The sequence below is a fragment of the Phacochoerus africanus genome, chromosome 1, assembly GCF_016906955.1.
Source record: "Phacochoerus africanus isolate WHEZ1 chromosome 1, ROS_Pafr_v1, whole genome shotgun sequence".
NCBI lineage: Eukaryota > Metazoa > Chordata > Mammalia > Artiodactyla > Suidae > Phacochoerus > Phacochoerus africanus.
The window spans coordinates 161,544,676-161,567,427 of NC_062544.1; the positions used below are offsets into that span (position 1 = coordinate 161,544,676).

Consider the following 22,752-nt stretch of genomic DNA (forward strand, 5'->3'; position numbering starts at 1 on the left):
AGGTTTCTGCCTAATCTTAACTCATGGTGCTCCATGGACTTCTCTGCTTTGTGGCTCCTGTCTCCTACTTCTGTCATGGTCTGTGCACACAGGTTGGAAAAAGAATTTTCCAGCATAGTGAGGTGAAAAGAAAGAAGAGTTTATTGAGAATAGAAATGCTGCTAGTGCAGTGGGTCAACTTTCTGATAATCATGGAGGGCTGCCCCTGAGCTGTGGTTCTGTCTGTTTTTATAACCCAGGAAGAAAGGGAGGTCTTGCAACACACCTGCTGACCTTCTAATTGGTTGGGAAAGAGGGGTCTTACAGTATACTTGCTGGTAGGTTGGGGGTGTATAATGCCCCTTTAGAGGCAGGGTGAGGAGTGGGCCACATACCTTTCCTATCAGGGGCTGGAAAGAGTAGGTCCAGTTGCTCAAGGTGGGGAAGGGGCATTACAGTGAGACAGGTGGGGTGATGATAAGTGTCTGGTAATTCTTGTCTTGGCCAGAGGCTTTGAGTTCAAACTCCTTGAAGAGGCCTTAAAGTCCTATACCTTCCTTTCCTAAGTGTTTAAGCTTCAGAGCCCCTGTTATATTCTACCTCTTTCTCTCTCTCTTTCTCTTTGTATCTTTCACTCTGAAACTCCCCCAGAGAGGGTGCGATTAGCTATGCTGGTCATTCATATTCCCATTGGGCAGACTGATCTCAGACCACCATATAGGTGATTGGTCAGACTTTGAACAGTTGCCTTTTAGTCAAGCATTCATTCCAAAACCAGTTCATCAGGCCAGACTGGCAGGACTTAATAGTGCAAAGCAAGGACCCCTGAGGACCCACCTGGGTCACTGCCCACAGATCATCCCCTGCACGACTTTCTCTTCCATGATCTTTCAACTAGAAAGATGGGAGGGGTAATTAAATCCACCTCTGGAAAGAGCCAGAGTCATCTGTCTTCAAAAAAAGTGGACAAGATGAAATGGTAGGAGAGACACAGGTAAGACATCTGAGACTTAAAGAACACGATAGAGTTAGCTCTATCTGTTTAGGATCAAGCAGGAGACAGAAGAAAAGGAACAGGCCATAGTGGGAAACTATGTGTTCCTAACCTCAGGGGGTTGAGCTCTGGTTGAGTATAATTCACTAGACCCTAAGGACCCTGAAGGCAAGACTCTGTCTCTCTTGTTCACAGTGGAATTTCTCAGGCTTAGCACATGTCTGGCCCCAATGGTGAGCACTCAAGAAATAATCATTGGAAGTTCCTGCTGGGATGCAGTGGGTTAAGGATCCAGCATCACCGAAAATGTGGGGAAGGTCACAGCTCTTGCTCAGATTCAGTCCTTGGTCTAGGAACTTCCATGTGCCACAGGTGCAGGAGAAAAAGAAAAGGAAAAAAAGAAAAAAGCATAGTCATTGAATGAATGAACGAACAAATGAATGAAAAGCTATTTGAATAAAGAAGAACTCATCTGATTTTATTTTAACATATAATAACTGGCTTTTGAAAAGGAAGCTGGAAAGAATATAAAAGCTTTCTAAGCATAGACATGCCCACAATGGGATTTTAAATAAGGAAAGTGAAATACAAGGCCATATCTGGAGAATCATCCCAATCTTTTTTGTCTTTGATAAATGAGACACCTACAGATTTGGGAATCACATTTTTGTACCTATATTTAAATGTAATTTCCCAACAGAGTTTGTACTTGTTTCGTTCTTTGTGTGAGGATTGCGTGGAGCCGCTACCTCAGGGCTAGATGCTCTTTTCAGCTCTAGACAGTGAGGTGAGGGTGCCATCCATTTGTTGGTATGTCTACAGCGCCCAGCACGGGACCAGGTGTGGTGCAGGTGATTGGCAAGTGTTGAGTGGACAAATAAATGGTGACAGAGGCAGCCTTCTGTGCAACAAAGACAAGAGGGAAGTAGCCACCCCTGCATCAGTTCACTGTGTCAGGCAAAACAATGTAAGCAGGTACGACATCGGGACCAACTACTTGACAGTGACTCCCTGTCTAAGTCTGCCAGCCTGGGATGGCAGAAGCTGATGCTGCATTCTGCATCACAGCCCCCCTTCCTCCAGCTCATGTAGACAGCCATGAGGTCTCTCTCCCAGGCCATCATCCGAGCAGGCTTTCAGATCACAGACAGGTTCTCCAAGTTCTCAGATGTGTGAGGTGTCACTCAAAGTGTCTTCCTGGCATTCCTGTCCCAGCCCCAAGACCTGGAGAGGAATTCCTCTTCCTTCCACCATACAGGTCCACTTTACTCCCCCATTTGGGCAACCTCCCATCTCCAACCCACCCAGCTTGGGGCCTGTCCTCCCTTGTGTTCCCAGCCAGGGCTGCAGCCTCAGAGCTGGAAGTGCTCCTTTCTCCAAGGATGAGCATAACCATTGGAACCAGATGTACGCCCCCTGCCCAGCCCTCTCTCCCCACTTTCTCGGGCAAACTGAAAGGAGCCATGCTTTACTGGCTTGTTTTTCATTTTGTTGTGTTGCTCATGGCCAATGAAGCATGCTGCCCCTCCCTCAAGGTCATCGAGTTCCTAGGAGAAAAGGCTGGCTCTTCCTGAGCCAGGTGTGGGGTAAAGGCCTCATTGTATAGAATGGGAGAGGAGCATTCAGGGTGCAGTGAACAATATCAGAAAGATAGGATGATGGAGGGAATGGGGTCTGGGGAGTGAGAGAAAGTGAGCTTTGAGAGGACAGACACAGGGGAGGGTTGGCAGTCATGATTTGGGATGCCAGGATGAGGAGCGGCAATGACCCCTAGCCCCCACTATGAGTGAGGTATCTGTGGGCGTGTGCCAGGACTAATTGCCCAGGAGAACAGAGGCTCCTCATAAGCTGGCTTCTGGCAAGCAGCAGGAGTCACCAAGCAAACGCAGTTTGGCAGTTCAAATTCTTGTACCTGTTCTAAGTCATTTCCCTCCAGGCAGGAGGGGATTGCAGCTTAGTGAAAGCCATCCATCACTCTCAGAGCCTTCTGTTTCTCCTGGAGCACTCCCTCTATATCAGCATAGTCACCAGCCCTGAGTGCAAGGACCTGTCTCCTGGGAACCATCCTAGAGGAGCAAGGGACCCCCATCCCGACCCCCAGCTAGAACCCTCCCTTCCACCCAGACTCCAGGGATGCCCTTCCACCCAACTCCCTTGTTACTGTGTCTTCCATCACAGTAACCCCTTCCAGGAGTGTAGCACTGCAGCTCCCCCAAGGCGATGCTGGCCTTACCCAGCTTTACATGGACATCCCACACTCTGGCTCTGCTGCCACCTGTCTTTTGGACCTTGGCCAAAGCATCCTCTGCTTGGGCTGTGCTCTTCCATTCTCTGTCTTTTTCACTGTGAATGAATCTGGTCTTCCCAGAAATGATATGGCTCCCCAAGGGCAGAACCCCATGGCTCACAGCCCCTGGCACTCACTGAACTTTCTGCCCATCACCTAAGCATAAACTAAAAGCTTGCTTACCACTTTCTCTCACCAGTGGCAGAAAGGGGCTTAGGAGAGGCTTAACTTGCAGCAAGGGCAGGAAGGCTTTCAATCCAGAAAATAACTCCTGGGTACCAGGCACAGTTGTCTTGCTCTTAGGAGAGTGAAGAGAGTGTTGTCTTCTCTGCTCTATTCTGAGCATGTAATCTGAGTAGGTATAAGGGTGGGCTCACTCTGCACAGGTAGGTGGAGATTTGCCTTAGGGAATATCGCTTCCATTCTCAGCTGCCCTGGGAAGAAGAGGGTCTTCAAACCATCAGCTTAGCCTATGTGGGTGCAAGGACAACTCAACCTCCGTGTTTTGTCCTGGACTCTTGAGAACTCATGGTATCCCTTCAGTAGCTCTTATTCATGGAGATGGAAGAGTCTATAAGGAACCAGGAAAAGGGTGCATCTGTAGCAGGCCATGTGCTAAAGACAAGCTTGTGCCCTTCATGCCAGGCATCTGGACTTGCAGTCTTCTCAGTGTCTGTTTCCCTCTTGCTAAATAGTTATGCATGCCCATGCCTGAGGACTGCGGGAAGAATCCGTACCCATCCATGGATCAGAGCACTGCAGACGATGCAGTGCCCTCAGAGGCTCTCCGGTGATGGGGCAGTGACAGCAATGGATGCAGTCAGAGGTGGTGCTGCTGATCCCTCTTTCCAGGGGCCACAGATTGTGTCCTAGAGGAGCGTTGGCAATTCAGTTGCTGGCTTGAGACTTTTGTTTGTTTCATTTTTTTGTTTCGGTTTGTTTTGTTTTTTTGTCTCTTAAGGGCTGCACCCGCAGCATATGGAGGTTCCCAGGCTAGGGGTGTAATTGGAGAGGTAGCCACTGGCCTATGCCACAGCCATAGCAACGCCAGATCCTTAACCCACCGAGTGAGGCCAGGGATTGAACCTGCATCCTCATGGGTGCTAGTCAGCTTCGTTTCTGCTGAGCCATGATGGGAACTCTGTTTGTTTTGTTCTTAATTATGTTATGTAATGTTATATCGAGAGACGCATCCCTTTTTTATCCCTTCCTTTATTGTTCTTGATAATCCCTTGTCCCGTCTCTGTCTGCATTTCAAGCTGAAAACCTTGTCTGCACAACACTTGCTCAGTACATTTTCCCTTTTACTGTTGCAAGTTACATTTTGCATTTATTACAGGCTCCTGCCAGCTGAGACCCAAAGTTGAGTCTGTCACTGTCCCTTTATGCAAAGCAATTCCCCTCTGAAGAGACTCACTGCTTGCTTTTCTGCTGGCCCTTCACCCTTTCTTTCCCAGGCACATTGCTGACCAGGCATTCTAGATCTGATGTCCCTGGATCAAATCAGCCTTCCCAGACTTCAGCTCCAGCAGAAGCCCATCTCCGTTTGCCTCCTCATCCCTGAGCATCCTCCCACGGCAGCCAATTACACCTCATCCAGCATCCGTTTGCCCAGTGCTGTCAGTGCCTCAAGCTTCTCCCTCAGGCCCAATTCCTGCTCCTTTTACCGTCACAGTAGGGTGTCCGCTTTACCATAGAAAGAAAGAGAGATGTAGCCATGTAATGAGCCATTTCTTCTCTGTTCTTTCAGGCTTAAGTAATTCTCCAGGTGCATCCCACTGTCCCAGTGTTTACACCATTTGGCAAATCAGGCCTTAGTTAGGAAGGGTGGGGGGTGTCTTTTAGAAAGTGCTTCTCAAATCTCAGTGTGCACTTGAGTACCTGGGAGGCTGGGCAACATCCAGATTCTCACTTAGTGAGTCTGAAAGTTCCTGCTCCATGGCCTTTGCTTGGAGTGAGAAGGTCACACATAAAATATTACTAAACACCTAGACTGTGTCTAAGACTTTTGTGTTGAAAAGACAGCAGCCTGAAAACTGCTGGTTGTGATTAATTTCCCTTTATCTATTTGCATGGTGAGATAACTGAAGGTGATACACACATGACATGATAGGAAATATTCTGCATTGAATTCATTCACCCTTTGCTGAAGGGCCACTGTGTGCTGAAGGGATAGAGAGAAAAAATAACCTACCAGGACTCCTAGTATAGAAGGAGATGATGGCAGTATGGAGTACTCAAGCTCAGAGGGAGGGAGCACTGGGGACACAGAGGAGAGACACTGAACCTTGCAGGGGCCCTGGAGGAGATGCCCCTGGCCTCAGTCTTGAGGGCTTATAGTTGTAGCACAGAGAAGAAGAGTGTTCCAGACTGGAGAGCAGATGTCAGGAGAGTGGGAGGGAGCATTGTCGTGGTCTATGGTTGAAAAGAAGAATTTTCTGGCATGGCAAGGTGATGAGAAAGAAGAGTTTATTGAGATGAGAGCTGCTGCAAGCACAGCAGGATGACTTCCTGATGAACAGGGAGAGCCAATGATGAGCGTGTGGTCACGTCTGTTTTTATAACCCAGGGAGAGGAGAGGTCTCAGGATACACCTGCTGACCTGCTGATTGGTTGGGGAAAGAGGGGTCTTATGATACACTTTCTGGTTGGTTGGGGCTTGGTTGGAGGTGTATAATGCCCTACAGGGATGGGGTGAGGAGTGGGCCACATACCTTTCCTAATAGGGGCAGGAAGGAATAGGCCTGGTTGCTCAAGGTGGGGGAAAGGGCATTACAATGAGACGGGTGGGGTGATGATAAGGGTTTGGTAATTCTAATCTTGGCCAGAGTCTTTGAGTTTAATCTCCTTGAAGGGGCCTTGAAGCCCAACAAGCATTATGTAGCCAGGGCATGGGGGAGAAGACTAGACAAGCCAGAGGGGGTTGGATCAGGAGAGGGACCCTCCTATGTTACCCTAGTGGCAGAGGGGAGCCCAGAGGCTTTCACGCCCTGGCATGGCGAGGGGGATCTTAAAGAAAAAGGACTGGAGTTCCCTGGTGGCACAGTGGGTTAAGGATCTGCATTGTCACTGCCATAGCTCAGGTGACTGCTGTGCCTCAGCTTCAGTACCTAGCCTGGGAACTTCCATGTGCAGTGGGTATGGCCAAAAAAAAAAAAAAAGAAGGGGAAGAAGAAGGAGAGGGAGAAGGAAGAGGAGGAGAAGAGGAAGAGGAAGAAGAGGAAGAATAACAGAAGCACTGCTTAACCAACCACATAGATAGTGGCTAGGATGCAAAAACGGGCAGGGAGAGCAGCTGAAAAGGATGATTGTTCCTGAGTGTACTAGATGGAGCATTTCTGGAAAAGTATCTAAGTCATGTATTCACTCCAGAGCGAGTTCAAAGCATGGGGCAGCAAAGGAGGTTGGATTTTCAGGCAAATCCCATGAGATCCCATCAGCAAATGAGGGGTCAGTGTTGGCAGTCAGGCACATCTGCGGGTAGAAAAGGCTCCTGCTCAGCCTTGTCGAGTATATGTTCTGTCCTCTCTGCAGCTGTCCACTTGCCTGCCACCCTGCCAAGGAGAAAAATCCCAGACCCCAGGAGTCAGCCGTCTTCACCCTCCCCCTTGCCAAAATCAAATCAATTATTGATCAAGTACACCAAAGACCTGACTTAGGTTTTACTACTTGAGAGGCATTGATTTCAAATCATAGAGTGATAAGCCCATGAAGGTACCCAGATTTGCTTAAAGAAACAGAAACAGACAGGGCTTAGAAGGTGTCCATTGGAGGATTTATGATGATGCCAGCATTATTGCAGGCTGATACACGAAAGCATGGCCAGAAAGACAGAGGAAAGGATGGCTCCTGACCCTCAGTTTTCTCCATCATGTCCTCCCAGGTTGTCCAGGATTCCACCATTAAGGTACCAACTTTTTGTTCTAAAGGACGTTAAAAAACAAAATTCAACCGAGTAAATGTGAAGCTCTAGTTGGCTTTATGCAGCCTCCCACACAAGTGTCCTGAGAGGTTATACTAAGTGAAGGGTTTTTATAGAAGGAGAATGGGCAAAGATGTCATTAGCAAAAGAAAAGGAAGAATTTTCCAAGCTAGGTCACCTTCTCTGGGGGGAAGGGCAAAGATCTATCATGCAGATTACCTCTTCTTCTTTGGGGATATGGAAAGTGTTTCTGTGACAGGTCATCTCACTGGTCCTGACCGGAAAACTCCAGACTGGCCCACTAAGATTATATCACTGGACTGTGTTATACACCTGAAACTAATATAATATTGTAAGAAAAAATCAACTATACTTCAGTAGAAAGAAAAAAAAGAAGGAAAGAAAAAGAAAGAAAAGAAAGAAGGAAAGAGAAAAAAGAAAAAGAAAGAAAAAGAGCAAGAGACAAAGAAAGAAAGAAAGAAAAGAAAGAAAGAAAGAAAGAAAGAAAGAAAGAAAGAAAGAAAGAAAAGAAAGAAAGAAAGAAAGAAAGAAAGAAAGAAAGAAAGAAAGAAAGAAAGAAAGAAAGAAAGAAAGAAAGAGAAAGAAAAGAGATCCAGTGGGGTGGCTCAGCAGGTTAAGAACCTAACCAGTATCCATGAGGATGCAGGGTCGATCCCTGGCCTTGCTCCGTGGGTTAAGGATCCAGGGTCGCCACAAGCTGCATCGTAGGTCTCAGATGCAGCTTGGATCTGGTGTTGCTGTGGCTGTGGCATATGCGGCAGCTGCAGCTTTGATTCAGTCCCTAGCCTGGGAACTTTCATATGCCTCAGGTATGGCCATAAAAAAGAAAAAAGAAAAAAGGAGGGAGGGAGGAAAGAAGGAAGAAAGCAAGAAAGAAAGGAGAAAGAAAGGAAAGAGAAGAAAGGAAGAGAAAAAGAAAGGATTACCTCCCCAAGGAAGGTCACAGTCAAAATCAGGGGCCAGGTAGGTATTCAATCTAGGTGTGGTATCACAGACTTTAGCACAAATAGTGCCTTTTGGGGGCTGTGGTTTTCTCTTTAATAATTCCCCCCTTTTGGTCAAACTCTCAGTCTGAGAGATGTGATAAAAAGTTAAAGCATTAACACCACTTTCTTGTACTGCTCTTTAATTCTCACAGCTTTGTTGATCCTTGGTGTGGTATCCATAGGTCACATCACATCTTTGCTTAATCCCTGTGACATTCACAGGTCAGGTTCTAGGCTCATAATCCTTAAATCAGTCATTCTCTTTGCTTTTTGTCTGACTTTCCAGTCCTAAGGAGATCATTTGCTTGGTGGTTAGCAACTGCAACTATGCATTTAAGGCTTTTGAGAGACCACAACACACCAGGGTTATTATTATGATTATAATAAGCAGGATAATTCTCAATATTTGGCGTATAATTTAGAGCCAGGTTCCCAAGACCCAAAGCAGTCAAAGGAAGACCCTTTTGAAGGAGTCATCCCTTTAAGCCAAGCAGCTTGTGCAGTAATCCTGTGTAACTGGTTTCAACTTTCCTAGAAGTGAAAGGTACAGCAAAGATAACCTTGTTCAGCTAAAAGATAGTCAAAGGCTATTATGTTACCAAAAACACCCTGACCAGAGAGTCTAAGAATGTTTGCTGGGCAACTAGTGCTTTCGCAGCAAAATCTGCAATGTCTGCAAGAGCTAAGAGATTTCTGATTCTATCTCATTTGTATTTACTCCCAACCAGGGGATGGATTTATTCACTGCATTTACTTGCTCAATCTGGGAGTCTGGTTTTTAGCGCCTGTGGGAAAACCAATCTCCTTTGTCATTTTAGAAAGTGGGGAAAAAAAAGTTTTAGTTTTGCATAAGTATATTACTGATATCAAAGCATATTTTTAACACCCTAATGATATCGATTCGGTTTTAGCCAGCATGATTACACAAGGTAAAATTCTCTTTTTCTCTCTCTCTTCAACTTTTTGTATACATTTAGTTTGTCTTTCATAATGAGGAGTTCTAGTTTAGACAAAATCACCCTCATTTCCCTTAACAAGAATTCATTTCCATACCTCATCTTTTTCTTGTCAAGAAACACATCCTGCTTTCCTTGCATATAAACTCGTGTCCCCTATTACTAAGAAAACTCAAAAGTTTCAAATTACTGAAAAGATTTTGGAGGCTATTTTAAGTACGTATTCATAAAATATAATTGTTGCTAAAAGGTTGGTATATAAATTCTTATCCCATTTGTATCTAAATCGTTTGCTGCTATCAATTTATATTTTAATTACCCACAAAAACTTGATGAGACATTGGACAAAATCAGCCATAGTTCTAAATTATTTTATTTTTTGCTGACCAATTGTACAACAGAGAAACATGAATACGACTAGTAAACCTGGGTAAAGTTTGTTCATTTCCACTATATTCAATGTTGATAACCTTAAACACATGTCTGTTTTAATTAAACCAGCAAACTTATGTTAGCTTTTATTTACTGAAGATTTCTAAAAATCTTATGAACTTGAAAAGTATTTCACTTAGTTTCTGTTATATTTCTGAGAATTTCAGAATGACCAATTCATACAAGCACTTTCCTTCAAACCATCTAAATAGAGCTTTTACAAGTTAGTTTTGGCAATATCATCTCAAGGTAGAAAAACATAAGGTATCTGCAACATACATGTATAGACACACAAACATAGCTGCAGAGAGTTTATCATAACTAATATTAGAGGAAAAGATAAGACTTCTCATTAGCCCAATTTCCAAATACTTCCTCTTCCTGTCTCTTACTCTCTTTTTTTTCCCCCTTCTATGAGAAACTGTCTATTAAGTTTACATTTCAAAGAATGGCTCTTAGGTCCTAAAGAAGACTGGGAGAGGAAATTTTACATCACAAAGGCACAGATTAGGTTCAGGGCAATTCAGTTTCCAAAGCCCTGATTTTTTTTTTTTTTTTAAACATTTTGAGAGGAATAAATAAGGTTTGGAGATTGACAAGAGAAAAGGAAAAAGAAAAAGAGACTGGTGAACTTTGAACTTTTGGAGCCACAACTTTGGTCCTGAAGAGAGATTTGCAAGGCAAAGACAATTATTTCCAATTCCCCAAAGAATTAGGTTTAGCTTTTGTATTAGATACCTTTTATGTCTCATTTCATTTTAATTTTTTGGTTAGGCTTTTGCAATAAGCCTTTCAATAAAGGTATTTTGTACTTTTGAAAACTTTTGGAGACTTCAGCATACTAATTAAAATAGATATCCCAGAGTTCCTGTTGCTGCTTAGTGGGTTAAGAACCGGACATAGTGTCCCTGAGGATTCGAGTTCTATCCATGGCCCTGCACAGTAGGTTAAGGATCCAGCGTTTCCACAAGCTGTGGTGTAGGTTGCAGATGAGGCTCAGATTCTGTGTTTCCGTGGCTGTGATGTAGGCCTCAGCTGCAGTTTCAATTCGACCCCTAGCCCAGGAACTTCCATATGCTGCAAGTGCAGCCCTAAAAAGAAAAAAAAAAAAAAGATACCCATTCTGTCCATATGATTTGGGAGCCCTTGCTTTCAAGTACGTTCTTAAATGATCTCATTTATTCCTCATAACATCTATTATAATTCCTCTGAGGGCTGACAGCAGTTTCCTAGCTTCCTGGCTGTAAATGGAGTTTAATCCACATTTCTATCCAACCTTGTCTAGCCTCGAGTGGAATGTAGCTCATATTTCTATTTGGCCATATTTTGAAACCCTCAACCCGGTGTCTACCAGGCCAAGATCTCAGGACACAAAACAAGCTTAGCAAGTTCTTGCCATTTTTGCAAATGCCTACAGCTGCCAGAATCACAGTTCTCAGACAAAAAATAAGCAGATGTGCCAGAAGGTGTGCATTCAAGTTTTGGATATAAAGGATTTCATTAGTAATTAGCCTTTTCTACACAAAATGGGACAAACATGTGCATCTTAATATATCAGTAGTACCCAAGGGATGTTTCTGTGTCCTAGCAAAAAGAGGGCCCTGTATTCACCACCAATTCCCATGGAGCCTTGGACTGGGGAAAAGGATTGAACCAGCAAAGCCTAAGGAATGGGGACTGTGGATTGATTCCAAACAAAACGGAGAACTGCAGCTGCCCCCCACAGTTCCCAACATGGAATTTGAGGAAAGATTCCAAGCAAATGGGGAATTATACTCTAACCCTTCCTCAGTTCTCATCACGGAATCTGGGAACAGAATCAAGGCCTGGAGTTTTCCACTCAAAAACCTGGAAATTGCAGTCTGAAAAGCAAAGGGCTTGGCTGCAGGCAGAATCATCTGTTAGCTCAATTGGCTCCGGGCAGAATCATTTACCAGCTCAAGCTGACCTGCCCTGTAAAGGAAAGCCAATTATACTGGGAGCTTGAAAGCAAAGTGAATAGAGCTCAGACTGAGAGGAACTTACCAATGGCCCAGGGAAACAGTAAGAAAGACAGTGAACTGAAAAGTATTCCTGGGGCACCCTGCCTATGTTTCCTGTTGTGCCTAAATGCCATTGGAAGTTAACTTCAATCCCACTGCTGCCACCAAATCTGTTAAAAAAAACAAAAACAAAAACAAAAAACCACAGAATTCAACCGAGTAAATGTGAAGATCTAATTGGCTTTATTCAATAATTCATGAATCAGGCAATATCACATCTAGTAAATAAACAGGTGCACTGAGGGACTGTACAAAATAGAGAGTTTTTGTAGAGGGAGGGTGGGGCAAGGAGGTTATTAGCACAAGAAAAGAATTGTTTCAGGGCACTTTCTTTTGGAGGAAGGGTAAGGGTCTATCATGCAGCTTACCTCTTCTTCCTTTGGGGGAGGAGAGGGTGGAGAGGGCCCACAGGACAGATTACATCATTGGTGCTGATAGAAAATTCCAGACTGGCTGATTACGATTACATTACTAAGGAAGGTTGAAAACTACAATTAGGTCAGGTATTAAATCTAGGTTTGGTATCACGGGTTTTAGCACAAGTGACACCATTTTAGGCCTGTGGTTTTCTTTTTTAATAAGATAATCCCCACTTAAATTGCAAATGCCTCCGTAGGAGTCACTGTTAAGCCAGAGGTCAGCAAAGCATAACCCACAAGCTAAATCTAGTCCATCTTTTTTTTGTGTGTGTGAAACTGTGAGCTACAAAATGGTTTGTACATCTTAAATGATCGTTGAAAAAAATCAAAAGATGAATCTATTTCATGGCACATGAAAATGACATGAAATTCAAATTTTAGTCCCATAAATAAATTTTTTTGGCCTACAATACATTCATTCATTTACATACTATCTCAAGTCAACTCTTGCACTGTAACAGCAGAGCTGAATAGTTTCATGGGGACCAGATGGCCTTTAAAGTCTAAATATTTACTATTTGGCCCTTTCCAGAAAATGTTTGCTGATGCACATACAAAGCTATTATTGTCCATTGACACCTTAGTGAGAACTAGTTTGTTGGAGTGTCTAGGACAGTCTTGGAGAGGGGGGAAATGGAACAAGAAATGGACAAATTTAGACAGAGGCAAAGAGGGACAAAAGTCCAAAGCGAGATTCCTTGCATAGAGGATAGGATTGCCCTGTGAAAGCGCAATTCCAACCCATTTTACAGAGGAGGAAAGCTTAGGCCAAGAGAGATTGAGCGATGTGCCCTAAACCTCCCAGCTGGAAAATGGCAGAGATGAAATTCAGATTCATGTCCGTCTACCCCCAGAGGCCCCAAGGGATCAGGAAGAAGGAGGAGGGAACAAGAAGGTTGGGAATTTCCAAAGGGGCATGAAACCAGCTTTATAAAAGGGCCTCTCAGAAAACTGTTCAGAAGAGACACAACTTGTGTGTCCTTAGGAAAGCTGTGTAACCTCTCCATCACCTAATGTACAAAATGGTGATGAGACTTAGCTTGAAAATGTAGCTAGAACTCACAAAAGCAATACATGGGTGGCACCTAAAAGGTGCCCAGTATTCTTTCTCCTCCCACCTCCTTGCCTTACCCAACTCACATTTCCTTAATTGAGCCTGTTCCAGCACACTGTACCCTTAAGATTACAACTCATCTGAAAAATAAACCCATGCTTGTAGACTGTCTGTCTCTCACATACTACTTGGTTGAACCTAAAGCTGCCTCTGGTGATCTCATGGGCCAGAGAAACCCCATGTGAGCCCAAGACCTGGGTGGTAAGCTTCAAACCCCAAAATGCCAGGCCCAAACTCAGCTTCTCATACCGGAGCAGAAAGACTACCTTCTCCTGGAAGAGAAATGAGCCTGAAAATTATCCACCATCTACCATTCCATCAGTAGGACAGAACCTGGCTTTACTGGAGGTTCATCCCATGTGCTCAGCTCTCCCTTATCCCCTGTGCCCTCACTTGTCCTCCTGACTCGCCTCTTTATCAGAATTCTTTCCTTCCATAGGTCCCCATTCTCCACCTTCCTCACCTCCCCTTTCATTCCACGTTCTTCCTCTGATTCCTCCCCTCATCCTTCCCAAGTATAGCCCTGAACCCAACACTGAGAGAAGTGGTGGGGGAGCAGGAAGCAAGGAGATAGGAGTCTGGTACAGTCCTGTACCTGTGGAGATGGAGCTGGATGGGGGTGAGAAGGACTCGAATCAGCACCTAACTCCGTCCTGATCTAGCCACAGGCTTTGCGGAAACCACTTTCCTGACTGAGCTGACAGAGGGTGGGGCTTTAGGATGGGACTTTACAGTCAGCAGAGGATGGGACTTCAGAGCACTGGCTTCAAAGCCAGAAGGATCTGGCCTGAAATCAGGGTTCTATCATGCCTTGGCTCAGGGACACTGGGCAAGTCACTTACCTCTCTGAGTCCTCAGATGCGGTATCTGCAAAATGAAGCTATTGAGTACGTGTCCCACAGGGTCATCCCAAGGCAGACCTGTACTCAACACACAGGAACAGCTCCATGCAACCCACAGGAAAATGAAGGTAGAGAAGAAACAGAGGCCTCTGCAGTGGGGTTATGAGTCAGGCGGGGCTATCAGTGTCATTTGCTGGGGGTGTGACCTTAGGCAAGTCATTGCACATTTCAGCCTCAGTAGTCCCATCAATGAAACGGCCTTCCTCTTGCTCCCTTCCTTAGATGGATATCATGCAGATATACACCTGTGTAAGGCCCAGCTACAGAGCTGTTAAATGGTGGCTTCCTTCTTGCTCTGCTTTACTGAGTGGTATCGGTCTAGACAGATATTGTCTGCATGTCAATTAGCCACTTGGTATCTCGTAATGAAGGTGATCACAGCAAGCTACCCCACCTTTCCTTGTCATACTCATCCTCATCCCTGAAGTGGCCAGAAGAGTGCCCCCTCATCTCAGCGTCCTTGTCACATGGCTCTTGGTGGACTGAGGGGCAGGCTGGAGAGCTGTGAGTCAGCCCTGGAGTCACACCGTGGAGCATGTCAGGACTCTGGAAATGCCAGAACAGGGCCTGGAGCGCTGACCCCAGTCTAACCATGAGGAGGGGTGGCTGTGATCCTGACACACAAGAGAAGCTCTTAAAGCTTCCATTCAACTCAAGGAACTGCCCCAGGGCCAGCCCTGTGCCAGGTGAGTAATGAGCCCCTGGGGAGCGTGAGCTGAAGTGGTGGGTTGAAGGCAAGTAGGTGACCCAATCCTGAATAGATGATTCTGATCTGGGGAAGTCAGAGCAGTGAGTTGGGACTCAGGGGCTGGGAGAGCAGAGAACAGGGGCGCCAGACCCTTTGGAAAGGCTTCCCAGATGAGGTGGCACTGAAGCTGCATTATGGGGTGATTACCAAAAGTGGGGTCCAGCTGGATGCCACTCTAAAGCCAATAAAGAGGCAAGCTTGGTAGAAAGGAAAGCTTGCTTTATTTTGGATGCCGGCAACCAAGGGGTTGGGCAGACTTCTGTCCAATGGGCCAGCTCACCCTCCCCCGAGGATCAGTGGGCAAGAGCTTTTATAGGCAGAGGGAGGCAGCTGCACGCAGAAACAGCACAGTCAGCTGAGACAGCCATCTTGACATTGGTCATGCCGTGGTCTGACCAGCATCATCTTGATTGTTTTAAGTACAATTAATCTTCAGTTCCAGTGTTGGTTTGTTCCCATTTCCTTGAGGCCAGTTCTAGGAATTGTGGCAGCTTATGTCATGGCTAAAGTCTGGTCATCATGGAGCTCTTCCATCTGATGGGGGTATCAGTATCTACAGGACAGCTCACAGGATATGGCTCAAACAGTATCTATAGCCCTTGAGGAGGAACTCAAGTTCCTTGACTTTGTTTAATGACTAAACAAACTATTATTATTTGGTCTCATTTGACTGTTTTCCTTTGTTCTTACATTTTCTCACTTCTCTGATTAAACTTACTCTTGGACTAAAATGTTTCTACAGATAAAAGGCAGGCAGAGGACATAGAGGGGAAGGACCATAGGGTCCTGCTCTGTTTCAGGGTCAGTACAATTTGCCAGGTGCACTGAGAGGGTGGGGCCTGAGGAGGACCCCAGGAGAGCTCGGTGCTTAAATGCTGGCACTTTCCAGCAATAAGTTTACATCTGCTCAGCATCTCCTCCTCTATGACTGACAGGAGACAAGCGTTTGAGCTGCAAGGAAGGGAGTGGAGAAAGCTCTGCAGAGGTGGTGAGGTGAGTGTGTGTGTTCCTTGTTTGGTTTCATGGCAGATGCAGTCAGATTTCCATTGCAGACAGTGAATGAAGTAGGCAGAACTTTGCAGAGAGATTCTGTAAGGCAGTGGGCATAACAAGCAGAGTTCACCTGGCCCCAAGGAGCAAGTGGGCCTCAGCTGTGGTCTGGGTGCCTTCAGAGGGCTCATTGTTGGTGCCCTCCACCAGAAAGCTGGGTCCCTAGTCAGGCGGGGCAGGGCAAGGTCTCCCATGGGAGCAGCAGACATGGACATGTGGGCCCAGGGCAAAGTGTAAGCTCAGGGGGCCTGTGGGGCCCGGAACCGCCCTATCAGACCATGGACCAATGTGGGGAACTTGTCTGAGGCCTCTAGAAACTAGTATGCTGAGGACAACAAACTTCTGATAACCTGGTTGGTGGAGATTAGTATTTAGAGTAAAATGTGACCACAGTTTCAGCCAGTGTAAGACAAGTGGGGTGTTTGTTTAACTTGTTTCAGTAACGAGGCATTTGCTGGAGGCCAGAAACCCCTGAGTCCCCAGTGCCGGCAGCTGTCTCTGGCCTGAGACTCTGCATTCCCAGGTGACAGCTGCCGACTGCAGAACCCTGCGGCCAGGAGCAGGGGCCCATCCATGCCCTGGGAGGTTTGGCTAATGACAGCCTCCCACAGGCTGAATCACCCACCTTCTTCCAGGCTCCAGGCCCGGAAGCAAGCAGTGGCAGCCTGTCATCCCCTTCCCAGCCTCCCGGGCTTTTGGTCTCAGCCCCCATGGATGTGGATGTAGAATGCGAGACAAAGCACCCCTGCCTTGTGTGGGGGCAGCCCTCAGACAGGCCAGCAGGAGCCCTTTGTGGCAAAGGGAAGAGGTGGTTGGTCCCTCTGCCCAGGTGAGCACCAAGATAAGGGGGAAGGAGGTAACATTCAGGCAACATTTAGGAGTTCTATGTAATTGATAGAAACTGAGCCACTGTGACTTTTTAATGTAAACATTTAAAGAATTAAGAGTTCCCGTCGTGGCGCAGTGGAAGCAAATCCAACTAGGAACCATGAGGTTGTAGGTTCAATCCCTGGCCTCGCTCAGTGGGTTAAGGACCCAGCGTTGCTGTAAGCTATGGGGTAAGTCACAAACGTGGCTCAGATCTGGCGATGCTGTGGCTGTGGTGTAGGCCGGTAGCTGTAGCTCCAATTAGACCCCTAGCCTGGGAACCTCCATATGCCTTTGGAGCAGCCCAAGAAAATGGCAAAAAGACAAAAAAAAAAAAAAATCCCATGACCCAATTAATGCAGTATTATCAATATGAGAGTCTGTTTTTCTCCCTTCATACATAGTCACTTGAACTTTTTTTTCCCCACTTATCGTAGTGCCAAAAGTATTGTCCCCCATCGGGAAACCTCCTCCCCCAGTGGCTGCATAATGTGCTCCCCAATAAGGTCACACGTGTTTGATGGGGTCCTTGCAATCAGATAGTGTGATTGTCCAGCTTTAGCTTGGTTCCACTTTTCTGTTCTGTGCATCGGTGAATATCTGTGCAAACAGACTTGGTCTGCGTTTTGGATTACTTTCTCAGGAGTGTATCCCTGGAACAGTGGTCTGTGATGGCTCAACCTGCCCCCACCTGTGTGAGGGACACCTCTCCCCATCCCTGTGCACTTGCACTCTTGGGTTTTCCAGTGTATTTGATGGACTCTGCAGATTTGTACCACAGTTTCTGAAGAGATGATAATTCTATTCCAATTTTAGAAAGTCATTCAGTGAAATGAAAAGTCCTGCAGTCCTCGAATATTACCTGGAGTCCTGGCCCTTTTATTTAAAAAAAAAATAAATTCTGCACCATGTGCAACTAATCTATCGATTAAAAAAATGTATGTTCCTAGAGTATGAAAAGTTGACATAAGCCATCTTTACAAAAAGGCTGAAATCGTGTGCCTGAAAAACCATATGCATGCATTGAAAATGCTTTTCAAGGCCATAAAAGTAAAGATTCTTCAAGAATAGCTACTCCATCTTGCACCAATAATGCATTTGTCCCAAGATAAGAAAATTGCCTGGAAAATGCTCATGTTTATTAGACATAAGAGAGAAGAGTTTCTATAAATCCAAGAGGAAGTACCCTGGTTGGTTGAGGTAATATTTTCCCCTTTGGGAGAACTGTCTCCCAGAAGGGCTGCTCTTAAATTGCTGAGTTTCTGCACCTTTCCAGCATCAATTCTGCTGGACATGTTTTTGTTTGGGAGCCAAGAAACATGTGAGCTGAGGATATTTGGTGATGAAATCTGGGGAGAAAGTTGCAGCCAAAATTTTTTTTGGGGGGTCACCCATATGGTTCACTTCGATGGCAGCATTGACTGCTGCCCTGACGACCCCAGGGAGAGTGGAGCCAGAGTGAAAGGGTAGGTTCCAGGCTTTAAAGAGGTGGTGCCCATGCCAGCAAGTTCAGAGGTTTGTTGGAAAACTATGCACTTACATGGGCATCAGAGAGCCACATCAAAGTGAATGGATCCCTCATAGCACACAGACAGCCAGGGGCTGACCAGGTCAGGGTGCAGTGTCCAGGGGCCTGTGACAGGCATAGGGGCAGAGCAGAATTCATGCAAATACTATGTGTGGATCCAATGGTCCTGGAGAGGCAGCACAGAGTGAACCCCTAACCCAGCCCTGCAAAACCACAACAACATCTTCGATTCAGAGAGGGTGGAAATAAGCAGGGAAATCCACAAGGAAGGCAACAAGAAGAAAGTCTGACCACAGCAAGAGGGCCAGGGAAATTCACAGAGCCCAGAACCTTCCGTGAGGCATCCTTTTCATTCATTCCCCAGATATCCAGCGAGAACCTGCCCTGTTTTAGGAACTGCACCAGGTGCTGGAGATTTAAAAACTAAGCAAAAGAGACATAGTCCCTGCTCTTGTGGATCTCGTGATGGGGCAAGGGGGGCCAGGCAGGGTAGGGAGACATGAGAGTTGCAGATGAAAAACAATCACAGAAATAAATAAAGAGTTTAGTCTACTGGTCAAAGCCAGTCACATGGCCAAGCATAAAATCACCAGGGCAGGGGTGTGAACTCCTTCCACTGGGAGGAAGGGCATAGTCAGGAGATTTATTCTAATGCACCACAGCTAGAGGTGGGTCTCTCTCCACTGAGAGCCCTGGTCCTGCCTCTGCAGTTCTTCTGGGACTGGAATCTCTACTCTGTCCTGCATAATGTAAAAAAAGAGAAAAGAATGCTTGTTCTAAACTCATTTAATGTGAAGTCCTACCCTGCTGGGTCAGTTTCCAGGCAGCAAACAAATTTCCCTGTAGGCATCCAGCATGGGGAGTAGAAATTCCTTCTCAGCCCCCTCCACTGACTGCTAGGACTCATGAACGTGCTGAGAGATGGAGTGGGAGTTTAATACCCAATATTGTTTGGGCTGGGTGGTTTCCTTGTCTGACCCTGCATCCAGATCACTTGGAGGAGGGGTGGTAAAAATGCCAGATTCCAGGGCCTTCTCAAAATCTCCTGGAATCACCCAAGGTGGGGCCCAGGAATTAGTGTCTTGAGAAGTTTTACAGGTTTCTCCTAAGACCAGCCCTGACCCTGCACCTGTCTATAGATAGGAGTTTGGGGAACAGTGTGAGCCCCACATAGATGATGTAAATTGCAAGACCTGTGAATTGAGGAGGAAAGAGCTCGGTCTGGGTTGGAGCAATCATAGAGGACCTCCTGGAAGAGGAACTGGACGTGTTGTGGTTGGGCAATGAGGACCACTGTAGATAAGAAGGACAAACAGAGGTAACATAGCAAGTTGTCATAGTGATTGGCCCAGGGGAGACGTGATGATGCCCATAAGACTAGAACGAAGAGGGTTTGATCTTGACAGTCATCTAAAATTCTGAGACAGAAGGCCTTAATGGCCCTGTGGATATGTAGGGTAAAATGTTGCAGCGCTCTGAAGTATCGCCTTCTAGATTTGAAGTCTTTGGATATAAGTTTTCGGAAATAATTAAATAGGGTATTATTTAGGGCCATGCTTCTGTTACTGAGTCCAAGCTTATACTGTTCACTGCATGACAGGCCAATACATCAAGAGATGAGGTGTTGGGACAAGGAATAGTGACTTTATTCAGAAAGCCAGCAGACCGAGAAGATGGTGGACTAGTTTCCCAAAGAACCACCTTTCCTGAGTTGGAATTCAGGCTTTTTTGAGACAGAAGGGAAAGGTGGTGGTTGGTTTTTGCAAACTTCTTGGTGTCAGAATCCTTTGTTGTTGCAGGTATCCACATAGGTCGGGTCATGACCTTGCTATGAACCTCCAATAAGATAAACGTTAGTCTCTGTTCTGCAATTTTAATCTCTCTATGAATGGAAAATAACTATACTTTGAGCCTTCAGAATGGGCTATCCTGTATATTTCAGGCTATAGGCAACATTTTTAACTTATAAGAAAAGCAACAGAATACAAAGGTTAAAGTGAAAGAAACAGATCTGATAACAGAGTCAGATTTGTTCTTCCCATTTACACATCTCAAATCATTGATGGTGAAGGATAAATTTTTTCCCTGTAATCATGGACCATGATTTTGTAAAAACATAATAGAGACCAATTTCTTAAAAAAATGAAATAAATAGCACAGACATTCACAATATAAGCCAATTTTAAAGTATTATTTGATTCAACAAATATAAAATTACTCTGTCAGTTTGCTGTGACAGTTTCTAAATGCCACTCTGTATTTCTATGGCAGACCTATAACAAGTGGTTTGAGGTCACAGAGGATCGGTTTGTCCATGGACCATGGTGAGTAGCATTGCCTCAGAGCCTGTCTTTGCCCTTGCCCTCCACTAAATCGGAAATGCTTTAGGCTTGGATTATCTTTCCAATTTAATCTGATCACAAGCCATCTTTACCTGGTCCTTACCTCAGGGCACTGGATCTCCTGGTTGACAATGACAGGCCAGGGAAGAGGGTACAATGGAAGCCTCAGGCTTCAGCAAGAAGCTTTTGAACAGAAAACCGTCTGGAGTTTCCTAGGTGCTCCCAGAATAAGGTTTGAGAGTACCTGACTCTGAAATTGCCCAGGTGACAAGTGAGGATTTTCTCAGACAGAGGAGGTGGTAATTACCATGGTGATTTGGGGCAAAATTAAATCCCCTCTGTCATCAGGAAACTAGAGAGAGCTTCACAGGCGGGACAGAATTTGAGCTTTACTGGTTATTTCATTTGACATTTATTGAGATGTCTCAGGGGACTAAATGGGTTGCAAATACATGAGCGTTTCCAACAGCAGAGTCATGTCAAATTTCATCTTCATACACACTTGCCCACAGACACTCAAAGTCAGGCCGAGGTGTGCACATGTGTACACACACACACACACACACACACACACACATATGCACCATGTCTTAGATCCTTCCCTTTTTATTTTTTGTCTTTTTTTATTTTTAGGGCCGCACCCAGAGAACATTGAGGTTCCCGGGCCAGGGTCCCAATTAGAGCTATAGCTGCTGGCCTACCCCACAGCCACAGCAATGCCAGATTCGAGCCGCATCTGTGACCTACACCACAGCTCACAGCAATGCTGGATCCTCAACCCACTGAGTGAGGCCAGGGACTGAACCCGCATCCTCATGGATGCTAGTCAGGTTCGTTTCCGCTGAGCCATGACGGGAACTTGGATCCTTCCCATTTTGATGCCTGGCAGTCCACACTCCCTGGGTTCCAGATGATTGCCTTCTTTGCCTTTGACAGTCAAAACTGTAGTGTGTGTGTGTGTGTGTGTGTTCTGATTTTCATACATATAAATAATCACTCATTCATTTCATAGATGTTTATTGAGCACCTATTATGGGCCAGGGCTGTACAGTGATGTACAAATTATGCTCCAGAACATGAATGGACGATAAACAAAGGAGTAAATAATTCTGGGGAAGGAAGTCCAGGGGGGAGTTGGATGGAGGTGGGGGTTGGGGGTGGAGGGGTGGCTGGTCATCAAGGTGAGGCCCAGCTGGCCTCCTTCACAAAGTCACATGGGAGATGGGGCCTGGAGGAAGAGAAGGACCAGCCACAGTGGGGGCAGGGACTGAGCACCAGCAGAGGGCTGACCTGAGTTGTACCCCTTGATCTGAACCAGTGGGTATTTTTTCTCTCCCTCCTTCTCTTTTGTTGTTAATTAAGATCTCTCTTTTTAGTAAGAATTAAAAGGTAATAAAATGCTCTCGTGACAATATAGTAAATGGAAAGAGGTCAGTAATAAAGGAAGGGAAAGGATTCCTTACATTTGTAATTGAGTTCAGAGAGTTTGTGTTTTGTTTCTTTTTAAATTGTGCCTGCGTGTAATTGTTTTTAATTGGGGAAGGGAAAGGCACATAATTTAATGCTTAAAAATAGATGTGCCTGTTCCGTGTCAGGCACAGGCTAAGTGGTTTGCATTTTTTATCTGATATAAACCCTCTCAGTAGTTCTGAAATGGGTGATGATATATCCCTGGTGTCTGTGTGAGTAAACTCAGGCAGGGAGGGAAGTGACTGGCCCCTGATATGTGGTACCAAGTAGCAGAGCTGAGACTCACACCTGGGTCTGACCCCAAAGCCTGGCCTCCTCCCTTTGAGGTACTTAATTAATGTTTCCGTTCTGCAGGAGTTCGGTTGTGGCTCAGCGGCTAAGAACATGACATGGTGTCTATGAGGTTGTGGGTTTGACCCCTGGGCTCGCTCATTGGGTTAAGGATCCAGCGTTGTGCAAGCTCTGGTGTGGGTCACAGATGTGGCTGGGAACTGGCATTGCTGTGGCTGTGGCATAGGCCGGCAGCTGCAGCTCCAATTCAGCCCCTAGCCCAGGAACTTCGAAATGCTGCAGGTGCTACCCTATAAAGAAAACAGAAACAAAATTTCTGTTCTACAGATGAAGAAACTGAGGTTCAGGAACATTAAGGAACATGCCCAAGGTTATTCAACTGTAAAGGCAGCCTTGTAACTT

General features: G+C 45.7%; 1 protein-coding gene across 1 annotated transcript in view; it reads left to right on the plus strand.

Annotated features, from left to right (window-relative positions):
• CLSTN2 (calsyntenin 2) overlaps positions 1-22,752 on the plus strand; it is a 654,299-nt gene that overhangs the window by 514,721 nt on the left and 116,826 nt on the right. The gene's annotated exons all lie outside the window — the stretch shown is intronic.